This window comes from Sus scrofa, chromosome 11 (genome assembly GCF_054392235.1).
Source record: "Sus scrofa isolate SSC_HxYL_T2T_F1_AM1 chromosome 11, Sscrofa_HxYL_maternal_Yorkshire_Landrace_v2.0, whole genome shotgun sequence".
Taxonomy (NCBI): domain Eukaryota; kingdom Metazoa; phylum Chordata; class Mammalia; order Artiodactyla; family Suidae; genus Sus; species Sus scrofa.
Window position 1 is genome coordinate 4,943,536 of NC_139393.1, and position 12,157 is coordinate 4,955,692.

At 49.1% G+C, this 12,157-nt stretch overlaps 1 protein-coding gene across 8 annotated transcripts in view; it reads left to right on the forward strand.

Annotated features, from left to right (window-relative positions):
• Positions 1-12,157, forward strand: part of WASF3 (WASP family member 3) — a 105,161-nt gene that overhangs the window by 41,025 nt on the left and 51,979 nt on the right. The window contains exon 1 of one of the 8 annotated variants that reach the window (XM_084981280.1): positions 5,263-5,377. The exons of the other annotated variants lie outside the window; for them this stretch is intronic. The gene's annotated coding sequence lies outside the window, so the exon portion shown is untranslated. Of the gene's footprint in view, positions 1-5,262; positions 5,378-12,157 lie in introns of those variants that run through there. 8 annotated transcript variants of the gene reach the window in all.

Below are 12,157 nucleotides of genomic sequence, written 5' to 3' on the forward strand. Positions count from 1 at the left end.
AAGCTATTTCTTTGATGAATCAATAAAATTGGTAAACCTATAGTCATACTAATCAGGGGAAAAAAAAGAGGAGAGAAGGCAGAAATTTCCAGTAACAGAAAAGAGAGGCCGATATAGTCCTTCAGATATTGAAAGGGAGATAGAGGACTATTGTGAGCCACCTAACACATTGGATAAGTTAGGTAACTGGACGTGCATCAGCTTCCATCCAAGATACAAGCTGCTAAAAGCTCACTCAGGAAGAACGGGATCATTTGTGTAGCTCTTTATTAACGAGATTGAAGTTGTAGTTAAAAATCACCCCAAAAAGATAGCTAAAAGACCACATGGTTTCATGGGCAAATTCTACCCATCTATTAAGGAAGAAATGATACCAACTACATAGAAACTCTTCAGCAGACAGATGGTGGGGAACATCATGTTACGAGATCAGTATCACTCTGATACTAAAACAGACCAAGACGGTTCTCAACAAAAAAGCAGCAAATTGAGTACAGTTTATGTAAAAAGGATACTGTATCATGCCGGAGGGCCATTTATTCCAGAAATACAGCATTGGTTCATCGTTTGAAAATCCATAAATATAATCCACACTATCAACAAACTAAACAACAGAATTTACATTTTTTTTTTTTGCTATTTCTTTGGGCCGCTCCCGCTGCATATGGAGGTTCCCAGGCTAGGGGTCCAATCGGAGCTGTAGCCACCGGCCTACGCCAGAGCCACAGTAACGCGGGATCCGAGCCGAGTCTGCAACCTACACCACAGCTCACAGCAACGCTGGATCGTTAACCCACTGAGCAAGGGCAGGGACCGAACCCGCATGGTTCCTAGTCGGATTCGTTAACCACTGCACCACGACGGGAACTCCTACATTTTTTTTTTAAATTCCCTGTGATCATCTCAATAGATGTAGACAAAGCATGTAACAATATTCGTCCTCCAGGCAAGAGAAAAACTCAGGAAAATAAGACTAGAAGGAACCTCTTAGGGAAGATGAAGTAGAAAGGAGCTTCCTCAAGCTGATGCGAGGCGTCTATGACAAACCTACAGCTGGTGTTGCAGGTGCTGGTGAAAGACTGGGTGCTTTTGGTTGATGTTGGGAGCGAGGCAGGACCAGCCCCTCGACATCCCTGGGCAGGACTGTCCTTGCCAGTGCAGGAAAGCAAGGAGAAGAAATGAAAGGCACATGGAAAGAAGCGAAAGCAACAGCAAAAAAGCCAACAGCCCAACTGAAAAATGGGCCAAAGACCTGGCTAGACATTTCTCCAAAGAAGCTATGCAGATGGCTGACAAGCACATGAAACAGTGCTCAACATCCCAGATTGTTAGAGAAATGCAAATGAAAACTACCACGAGATACCACCTCACACCACTCAGAACGGCCATCATTAATAAGGCCACAAAGAACAAATACTGGAGAGGGTGTGGAGAAAAGGGAACCCTCATGCACTGTTGGTGGGAATGTAAGCTGGCACAACCACTGTGGAGAACAGTATGGAGGTCCCTTAGAAAACTATACATAGAACTACCATATGACCCAGCAATCCCACTCTTGGGCATCTCTCCAGACAAAACTTTCCTTGAAAAAGACACATGTACCTGCATGTTCACTGCAGCACCATTCACAATAGCCAAGACATGGAAACAACCCAAATGTCCATTGATAGATGATTGGATTAGGAAGAAGTGGTATATCTACACAGTGGAATACTACTCAGCCATAAAAAGGAACAAACTAATGCTATTTGCAGCAACATGGATGGAACTAGAGACTCATGCTGAGTGAAGTCAGTCGGAAAGAGAAAGACAAATACCATATGATATCACTTCTATCTGGCATCTAAGAGATGGCACAAATGAACCTTCCCACAGAAAAGAAAATCATGGACTTGCAGAATAGACTTGTGGTTGCCGAGGGGGCGGGAGTGGGATGGATGGGGAGCTTGGGGTTAATAGATGCCTTTGTAATGGATTAGCCATGAGGTGCTTCTCTGTAGCACTGGGAACTCTGTCTAGTCACTTACAACAGAGCATGATCACATGAGAAAAAAGGATGTATACCTATATGTGTGACTGGGTCACCTTGCTGTCCAGTAGAAAATTGACGGAACACTGTGAAGCAGCTGTAACGGAACAAAAATAAAAATCATTATACAAGCTAAAAAAAAAAAAAAAGTGAAAGCAGATGCCGAATTCCCAAAGCAAGGGGCCTGAGAAAGGAAGCCCGTGAGCCTCTGCGGTACAGGACAGAGGCCGGGAGGAGCTGTGAGTGGACACCGACGCCACTGCACCATTTCTCCTCCATTTTGGTTTCTGTGGTTTTGATCTAAAAGTCATAAAAGCAAGGCAACATGTATATCACTTGTGGTTTTAAGTGACTGTTTTCTTTAAAGTTAAAAGTCAGCATAATTTATTGGGAGAGTCTTATTTTAACCTTTTCTTCTTTCTGTTAGTAGAACTGGAAAGCTGTGCCTGGGTTTAAACTTCATTAAATAGCTTTTGGTTTTTAAAGAAAAAGGCTCTGAAACAATGTTAAGATGTCTTCTGAAATTCTATGGGGCTGGAGTTCCTGCTGTGGCTCAGTGGAAACGAATCTGACTAGTATCCATGAGGACGCAGGTTCGATCCCTGGCCTCACTCAGTGGGTTAAGGATCTGGCGTAGCCGTGAGCTGTGGTGTAGTCGCAGATGTAGCTCAGATCCCGCGTTGCTGTGGCTGTGGTGCAGGCTGGCAACTGCAGCTCCGATTCGACCCCTAGCCTGGAAACCTCCATATGCTGTGGGCGCAGCCCTAAAAAAGCAGGAAAAAAAATTCTTTGGGGTCAAATCACATTATTTGTTAAATTGGTTACATGTCTCATTGAGCCTGGAGGCGTTAACGAGCAGCTGTCTTGTATGCTTGCTGTCATGTGTTGGAATATATTGACCTGTTTTGTATCATAATATAAGGCCCGTATTATTCCTAATGATTCCTGCTATGTAATTTCCAAATACTTGCTTATTTTTAAGGCGGCTGGCCCTGCGGAGCAGACGAAGTCTCGAGTCTGGCTCCCCGTTGCCTGGGCTGTGCTTACAGGACCAGCTCTCTGGGTAGTTGCCCAGGAATCATTTCTTAGTCTCTTGCAGTGAAATCTCTCTCTCTCTCTTTTTAGCCGACGTAGAATATTTAGCAATTTAAACAAGTGATTTAATAATTACGTGCGTTTTAGTACATGTCACTGGCCCCGTCTCTTGGTGCCGTGCCCTTGGTGTGGCTGAGTCGGGTCGTAGGGACAGTGAAAGGCTAGAAGTCATGGAAGATCTTGGGTTCAAATGCTACACACATACCAGCTTTAAGCTTTTGAGCAAAATCCACTTAAATCCTTGAACCTCATTTCCTTCGTCTCTAAAAGGAGGAGAACAGTTGTGATGAGCTGCTGAAAACATTGAGAGTCCCCAGAGCGCCCAGGAGACTGTGGGCCGTCCGGGGATCAGCTCCTGGCAGAGGAAGCCTTTGGAGTCCGACGGGGCTGGTTTCAAGTTCTCACACTCACTCCTCATGTCACTTGGGAGAAGTTATTTTTTGAGCCTTGATTTCTTTGTCTGTTAAGTGGGGGCGGTGCCACCCTATAAAGTTGTCAGTGACCTGAGGGTATAAAATGCTCACGGGTGTAAAATGTTCCCACTTATCTTCTTTAACCCGTTTGCCGCCCTTGGAGCTGTATGGGGATGTTTCTTTGGCTGATTTCCTGTAAAGGTCCCGAGAAACATGCCCGATCCCTTTGGGGTTGCTCACGATTCCCTTGCGGGGCTGTGTTCTGAAGAAGGGAGCTGGCGTCAGACTGGAGGTTTTGAGACCAAGGGCGTAGGTTGCAAATCTTGGAGGTTTTACTTCGGGTTTCTCTTCGCGCTTTTAGTGCAAGCCTTTGGGAACAGTTAACTACAGTGACTATTCCTTTTATTTTACCTTTCTTTCGTGGGCACAGCTTCTAGTTGCCAGAAACACTGCCTCGAGGATGCTGTTTGTTTCTAGAAACACAGAGGCTCAAGGTTGGGGGCGTGCAGGCCGGAGAAGAGTTGGAAGGGTCTTCAGCTTACCTGCTGTTGTGACCGTGTTGCATGAGGTCATTCGTAAGAATCGTCAGCCTTAGGCTGTTCTGCCCAACCAAGCGATCAGGTCGTGTGGTTCGTGTTGACATTCCGGGGTTTGCCGAGAGTGTTTTCTTGACTCCCTGGCGAACCTTCTCCTCTGGGATCTTAGAGCTTGTTGTTTCCTCTGGGAGCTTAAATTGGTCTTCCGTCTACTTAGGTTTTCTTTGTGAATTTGTCTGGTCAGTGCCATTCTCACATAAGTGGTGCCAGAGGGTTAGGGAGAGACAAATGAGTGAGCCATCTTTCCTAACAGAAAGAGGAGAGGCTGACTGGTCTTTGAGAAGCCCTTCGATTTACGGTCAAGAAAATAATTAGAAACCAAAGCTAGAATCTTTTGAGAATTAAACTTTAGACTGTAGGTTATAGCAGATAGAGTCTGAATACCTGAAAATTCCTTGAGATGAGTGTTTGTCAGAAAGACCTGTCCTGTCTCCCTAGCAAGCGTTAAAGCACCTAGTGGTGTCAGCTTCAGAGAGCTTATCACGTGTTTCATGTTATGGAAATAAGGCAGCCTTCTCTATATATTTCTTTCTTTTTTTTTTTTTTTAAACTGCACCCACAGCACATGGAAGTTCCCAGGCCAGGGGCTGAGTCGGACCTACAGCTGCTGGCCTACACCATAGCCGCAGCAACGCCAGATCCTTAACCCCCCGAGCGAGGCCAGGGATCGAACGTGCACCCTCATGGATGCTAGTCAGGTTCATCACCTCTGAGCCACAACGGGAACTCCCTTCACTCAGTTTAATGTTGCATATGTAAAGTGTTTATAGGACTTGCTAAATATGAAGGCAACAGTTTTAGTTTTATTTAAAAGAGCGGTGGAGTTCCCTCGTGGCTTGGTGGCGTTAGATCCCAGTGTTTTCACTGCTGTGGTGCAAGTTTGTTTGATCCCTAGCCTGGGAACTTCCACATGTTACAGATATGGCCAAAAATAAACAAACAAATTAATTAATTCACATAAATTGCTTTATGTAAATAGATACTGGGTGTGGACTGTGCATAATGACAGCACGGGGCAGGCAGCCTCTGAGCGTGTGTGAACACAGCCCGACTGCAGTGCCGATGGACAGCTTCTTCCTCTTCCTGCCCCATCAGAGGGAAGAGGGGGCTGTGCGTAGAGTGAGTCCGGGCCAGGGATAGAAGCCGCACCGCAGCAGTAACTAGAGCCGCCACTGTGATCATGCTGGCCCCGTGACCCGCGGAGCTACTCGGGAACTCCTCGAGTTTGCTTTTTCACTTGTCAGGTGAGTGTGGATGCCCTCGTAGAAATACCTGCTGCTTGCGATCCCTTCGCCCTCTTGGTGGGCTGGGAGATGGACAGTCTCACCGCAGCCCCTGGACGTGAGCAGACGGGCGTCGCTGCTTCCGGGCTGTAACTGAGGATGGGGGCTTGGGGGGGGCGTTGAGCTCAGGACCTCGGTCTCTGCTCGCCCTTGTCCCCTTCCCTGGGTGGCTTGTACGGCGGCTGGGCCCTCTCAGAAGGGCCATCTCCTTCCTTGGAGGAGGGGCTGTGTAGGAGGCCGACTTCTCCTGGGAACTGAGCCTCTCTCTTTGCTTGTTCATCGGCCAGTGACCCTGGCCTTCAGTGAGTACCCACCTGTCGAATTCATCTCCTCTCTGCGTTTCCTGTCGTGGTCTCTGTCCTGTGTCCGGGGCTCCCAAGAGCTATTTCTGCCTGACCGTCAGGTTAGAAGCTAAATGCTCCATCAGTTGTCAGGCCTCTCCCGCTTTGTGTTCTGCTCCTGTCTCTCACCCGCCTCCATGGGTCTGTTAGAAACAGCTGTATTCAGGCGTAATGGACCAGCGGGAAGCTCTGCGTGTTCAAAATGTACAGGACGACGCGCTCTGATGTGCGCACAGGGCCTCGAAACTGTCACCACACGCGATGGTGACACGCACGCTGTCACCACAGAAGGCTCCTCTGGCCTTTGTCCCTCTCCCATCTCTCCGCCACCTCCAGGCAGCCACCGGTCTGCGCTCTGCTACCCGAGGTGGGTTTGCGTTTCCAGGGGGTCATCAGAAAGGAAAGCTTTCCACACCGAGGAAGCAGTTCGGTGGCCCTGGCCGGGTGGCATGCAGTTCAACCCCCGCCCAGGGGAGGGGGTCCCCGCCACCGGATCCCCCCGCCCGGCCCACGCCCCTACCTGAGCTGGGCCGGGGGCGTTGGGCACGGAGCTCCGAAAGCCAGTTCACACACTCGATGGACGACCAGGTTGTCACAAAGGACCTTCCAGGGTACGATGAGCAGCTGGCTGAAGACACACAGAGGGCGGGTCTGGCAGGCCCCCAGCCGCAGCAGGTTCTGTCCGCCTGGGTCTGCGGTGCCCCACCCTCCTGGCACGTGGCTGTGTCCCGTTCCCCAGCCTGGAAGCTCTCGAACCCTGTCCTTTTGGGGTTTCCTGGAGACGCGGTTCTTGAGATCCTCGGCCGGGGGTGATGGACTCAGTGTCCCTGTCCTCTGGGGCTGGGAAGGAACGCGCCGGCCTTCATTGACACACTCAGCTGGGGCGCCGGGGGCTTGGCTGGTTGGTGTCAAACACGCCTTTAGGAGGGTTAGGGTTAGCATTAGGGTTAGGCTGTGCCGTGAGAGGTGATGAAGACCAAATCTGTGTTTTATGCATCACAGAAGCACAGGCACTAGGTGGAGTCAGACGGCTCGTCCTCCTCTCTGTCTGGCTTTTGCTCGGCATAATCATCCACGCTGTTTCCTGTATCAGTAGTGCAGTTGGTCTTCCTTCAAAAATAATTTTATTTCTTCAGTGTACATTTTAACAAATCCAAACAGAAGAAGGACCTAGCACAGCTTTAGAATCAGGTTACCTATAGATGCCTGAAACGGACTGGTGGAAGGTTCTAGAACAGAAGCTTTTGGAGCCCACCTGTGATTCCAGGAGAGGACGGTGCCGGCAGGGGTCTCGGGTTGTTTCTCACTTAGTGGCTGCTTCGCGCCGCTTGCTTCTCCTCATCCCACGCGTGGTAGGTGGTCTTCCTCACTTGCCCTGGCTTTGGTGTTTCTTCCCAGCAGAACAACAGGGTGACGTCAGGTGTGAGCACCAGGTGTCAGTGGACACCTTGCATGTCTAGGTGCTGTTTTGTAGCCTGCGAAACACCCATGACCACCTTAACTGAGTGTCCTCCAAAAATAGGTACTTGACAGAGGTTTCTGATACGAGACATCCCTGTTACTTCGCAGACATAAATCTGCTTTCCCCCCCGGAATCCTGAATGTATAAGTTGTGGAGGTTGTTGAGCAAAGGCTAGATTTTGTTTGAAGTGAGGAACGCTGCTTGCAGGCCTTGGAGGCGAACTGCATTCCTCCACCCCCTGGTGTTTATTGAGTCGCCTCCAGCCTCCACGTGCCAGGCCTGGCGCTGCAGGGTCAGCAGTGCAGCGGGACCCCGCTCCCATGAAGTCTTTGCAGTTGTGAGAAATACCTAAGTGAGTGCCCGTCACACTGGATTCTTTTTTTTTTTTTTTTTGTCTTTTTTGTCTTTTTTAGGGCCATACCGGCAGCATATGGAGGTTCCCAGGCTAGGGGTCTAATGGGAGCTGCAGCTGCCAGCCTACACCACAGCTCACGGCAACGCCGGATCCTTAACCCAATGAGCGAGGCCAGGGATTGAAACCACAACCTCATGGTTCCTAGTCGGATTCGTTAACCACTGCGCCATGACGGGAACTCCTCATGGTAGTTTTGATTTGCATTTCTCTAATAATCAGGGATGTTGAGCATTTTTTCATGTGCTTGGTGGCCATCTGTATATCTTCTTTGGATAAAGGTCTGTTCAGGTCTTTTGCCCATTTTTCAGTTGGGTTGTTGGCTTTTTTTTGCTGTTGAGTTGTATAAGTTGTTTGTATATCTTAGAGATTAAGCCCTTGTCATTTGCACCGTTTGAAACTACTTTGTCCCATTCTGTAAGTTGTCTTTTTGTTTTCTTCTTGGTTTCCTTTGCTGTGCAAAAGCTTGTCAGTTTGATTAGGTCCCATTGGTTTATTTTTGCTTTTATTTGTGTTCCTTTGGGAGACTGACCTGAGAAAACATTTGTAAGGTTGATGTCAGAGAATGTTTTGCCTCTGTTCTCTTCCAGGAGTTTGATGGTGTCTTGTCTTATATTTAAGTCTTTCAGCCATTGTGAGTTTATTTTTGTGCATGGTGTGAGGGCGTGTTCTAGTTTCATTGATTTGCATGCAGCTGTCCAGGTTTCCCAGTAATATTTGCTGAAAAGACTGTCTTTTTCCCATTTTATGTTCTTGTTTCCTTTGTCAACAGATGTGGAGAGGGTGTGGAGAAAAGGGAACCCTCTTGCACTGTTGGTGGGAATGTAAACTGGTGCAGCCACTGTGAACAGTATGGAGGTACCTTAGAAAACTATACGTAGAGCTACTGTATTACTCAGCAATCCCACTCTTGGGCATCTCTCCAGACAGAACTTCCCTTGAAAAAGACACGTGCACCTGCATGTTCATGGCAGCACTATTCACAATAGCCAAGACATGGAAACAACCCAAATGTCTGTTGACAGATGATTAGATTAGGAAGAAGTGGTATATCTATACAATGGAATACTACTCAGCCATAAAAAAGAACAAACTAATGCCATTTGCAGCAACATGGATGGAACTAGAGGCTCTTATGCTGAGTGAAGTCAGTCGGAAAGAGAAAGACAAATACCATATGATATCACTTCTATCTGGCATCTAAGAGATGGCACAAATGAACCTTCCCACAGAAAAGAAAATCATGGACTTGCAGAACAGACTTGTGGTTGCCAAGGGGGATGGGGAGGAGGAGGGAGTGGGATGGACTGGGAGTTTGGGATTAATAGATGAAGACTGTTGCCTTTGCAATGGATAAGCAATGAGATCCTGCTGTGTAGCACTGGGAACTATGTCTGGTCACTTATGACGGAGCGTGATCATGTGAGAAAAAAGAATGTATACATGTATGTGTGACTGGGTCACCTTACTGTCCAGTAGAAAATTGACAGAACACTGTAAACCAGCTATGATGGAAAAAAAATTGTTAAAAAATAAAACAAAACAAAAAGAGAAAATTTAAAAAAGCAACTTGCACGGGGTCACGCGGTGCTAGTGGCAGAACCGAGCTGGGACCCCGGGACCTCTGGTTCCTAGACAGTGTTTCTCTGTGCCTTTCTGCCTCTCATCCTGCCGAAGCAGACAGACCACATTCTTTTTTGAAAATGCTTCGTTTTTCAATTTAATTTTTATTTTCTCGTGGAGGGTGGCTGATTTACAGTGTCGTGTTAGCTTCAGGGGCAGAGCAAAGTGATACAGAGGCAGATCGCTTGCTCGCTCCCTTTTTCAGACTCTTTTCCCATGTGGGTTAGTACAGCATCCCGAGTGGCGGTCCCTGGGCTCCGCAGCAGGTCCTGTCACTTATCTGCGGGGGTACTGAGTGTATGTTCTTCTCAAGGGCCTGCTTCATCCCTCCCAGCCACCCTTCCCCGTTGGCACCATACGCTTGTTTTCCAAGTCCGTGGGTCCGTTTGTGTTCGTAAATCAGTTCATTTGTCTCCTTCTTTTAAACAGTCCGCATTTAAGACCAGGTCCTCGGGAGCAACGTCTAAAACATTTTCTCAGGGAAGCACTGTGCTTACCTCGCAGGTGGGCTTCCCCCCGCCTCGGCCCCCCACTTCACCATGACTTTTACTGACGCTTAGCTGAAAGAGTGAGGCCGGAGTTCCCGTCATGGCTCAGCAGGAGTGAGTCTGACTAGTAACCATGAGGACGCGGGTTTGATCCCTGGCCTCACTCAGTGGGTTAAGGGTTCGGCGTTGCCATGAGCTGTGGTGTAGGCCGGCAGCTGTACCTCTGATTCGACCCCTGGCCTGGGAACCTCCTTGTGCCACGGGTGTGGCCCTAAAAAAAACAAAAAAGAAAAAAAGGGAGGCTGCGTTGCCCTAGAGGGTCGCAGACCAGGTTGTGCGTTGAGGATGCCCAGGCCCTTCCTCGGGCTGTGGGCATGTGACCTCAGTGGTGGCACCTGCTGGGGGTGTCAGCAGGCAAGCAGGGTGCTGAGGAGCCAGGGCAAAGCAGGCTCGCCCTGCCCTCCAGAGTGGCAGGGCACCGTGCAAGGGACGGCTCTGGGTGGGCTCGGGGCCGGGCTGCTTCTGCTGGGACTGCTTGTGTTCTGAGGACAGAACCTACAAGTCAGAGGGATTAAAGACCCAAACACATGCAGCAGGCACATGTGTCGTTTGCTGCGTGTGTCAGAGGATGTGCTGTGTGCTTTGCCCTGCCACCTGCTGCCTGGTCACGGCCAGGCCTGCGGCCGTCACCAGCACGTCGCGAGCAGAACAGAAGCATCATGAACACTGGCAGGTCCCGAGAGCCATGCGTGCTCTCCAGACTCGGCAGGTCTTCATGGCTACAGAGTGGCGACAAATCCGTCACAGTTGTGTCAGTTTTGTACACTCACCCAGGGCCGTCAGTGATAGAATTTTAAAATATGTGATAAGGACTTAATGCAACTCGCATTGACTGCGTTCCGTCAGCCCTTTCTGTAATCACCATATAAACCACATACTGATCACAGTCACGGGTTTCTGTTTAATTTATTGTGCCATGCAGTGAATTCTGTGCATGAAAGGTCTTATCTACACTGATTCAGTCGTTGTGTTCTTCTCTTTCCAAAGTCGTTGCCTCACTTTGGGGTCTGTGCACACAAATGCTTAGAGGACACTCCAGTGTCCCCTCATTAAGAATGTCAGCTCAGGAGTTCCTGTCGTGGCTCAGTGGTTAACGAATCCAATTAGGAACCATGAGGTTGGGGGTTCGATCCCTGGCCTCGATCAGTGGGTTAAGGATCCCGCATTGCCGTGGTGTAGGTCGCAGACGTGGCTTGGATCCCACGTTGCTGTGGCTGGGTGGAGGTTGGCAGCTGCAGCTCCGATTTGATCCCTGGCCTGTGGAACTTGCGTGTGCTGTGGGTGCAGCCCTAAAAAGACAAAAAAAGTAATAATAATAATATGGAATGAAATAAGAGAATTGTCAGCCGACTTGCTTTTCTCCTTTGCGAATGTCGTTAGCTCTTTAAAGTCTTAATGAAAGAAGAAGCCGATCCGTTCATCTTTTTATTACTGTGGTGCCAGAGGGTTTGTCTCCTAATTAGAACGCGACACATTGCAAGAGGACATGTCCTCTTCCATTATGAAGACAAGCTGGGAGTTCCCGTCGTGGCGCAGCGGAAACCAATCCGACTGGGAACCATGAGGCTGTGGGTTCAATCTCTGGCCTTGCTCAGTGGGTTAAGGATCCGGCGATGCCGTGAGCTGTGGTGTAGGTCCCAGATGCAGCTCGGATCTGTGGCTGTGGCTGTGGTGTAGGCTGGCAGCTGTAGCTCTGATTAGACCCCTAGCCTGGGAACCTTCATATGCTGCGGGTAAGGCCCTAGAAAGACAAAAAAAAAAAAAAAAAAAAAAAAGACAAAAAGAAAGAGAAGCTGGAGTTCCCATTGTGGCTCGGCAATTACCAAACCCAACTGCTATCCATGAGGATGCGGATTTGATCCCTGGCCTCACGTAGTGGGTTAAGGATCTGGCACTGCTGTGGCTGTGGTGTAAGCCGGCAGCTACAGCTCTGAGTCAACCCCTAGCCTGAGAACCTCCATGTGCCTCAGGTGCAGCCCTAAAAAGACAAAAAAAAAAAAAAAAGCTGGATGATCTACAGAGTAACAGCTTTCCTTGAATTCTCGAGAATCACAGCCCTCCTGCAGAGAGACCAAACACCTGAGCTCTTCGCTGTGCATCAAGTGGCCACGGTGGAAGTGGGTGAAATGGATTCTCAAGGGTTGAACACGAATGAACACATCTGTTTAGCTCAGCCCAGAGATGGGGGGAGTCCACACTCACCCCCAGGTTCTCTTCTCCAGGCCCCACCATGCGCTCCTGAGAAAGAGCAGAGGGGAGTAGACAAAGCCCCCCTTGGGGTGCAGCTATGCAGGAGGAAATTGGCTGCCCCTGGGGACAGGCACCGTGTGGCATCTGCTTCCCCAGACCCTTCTC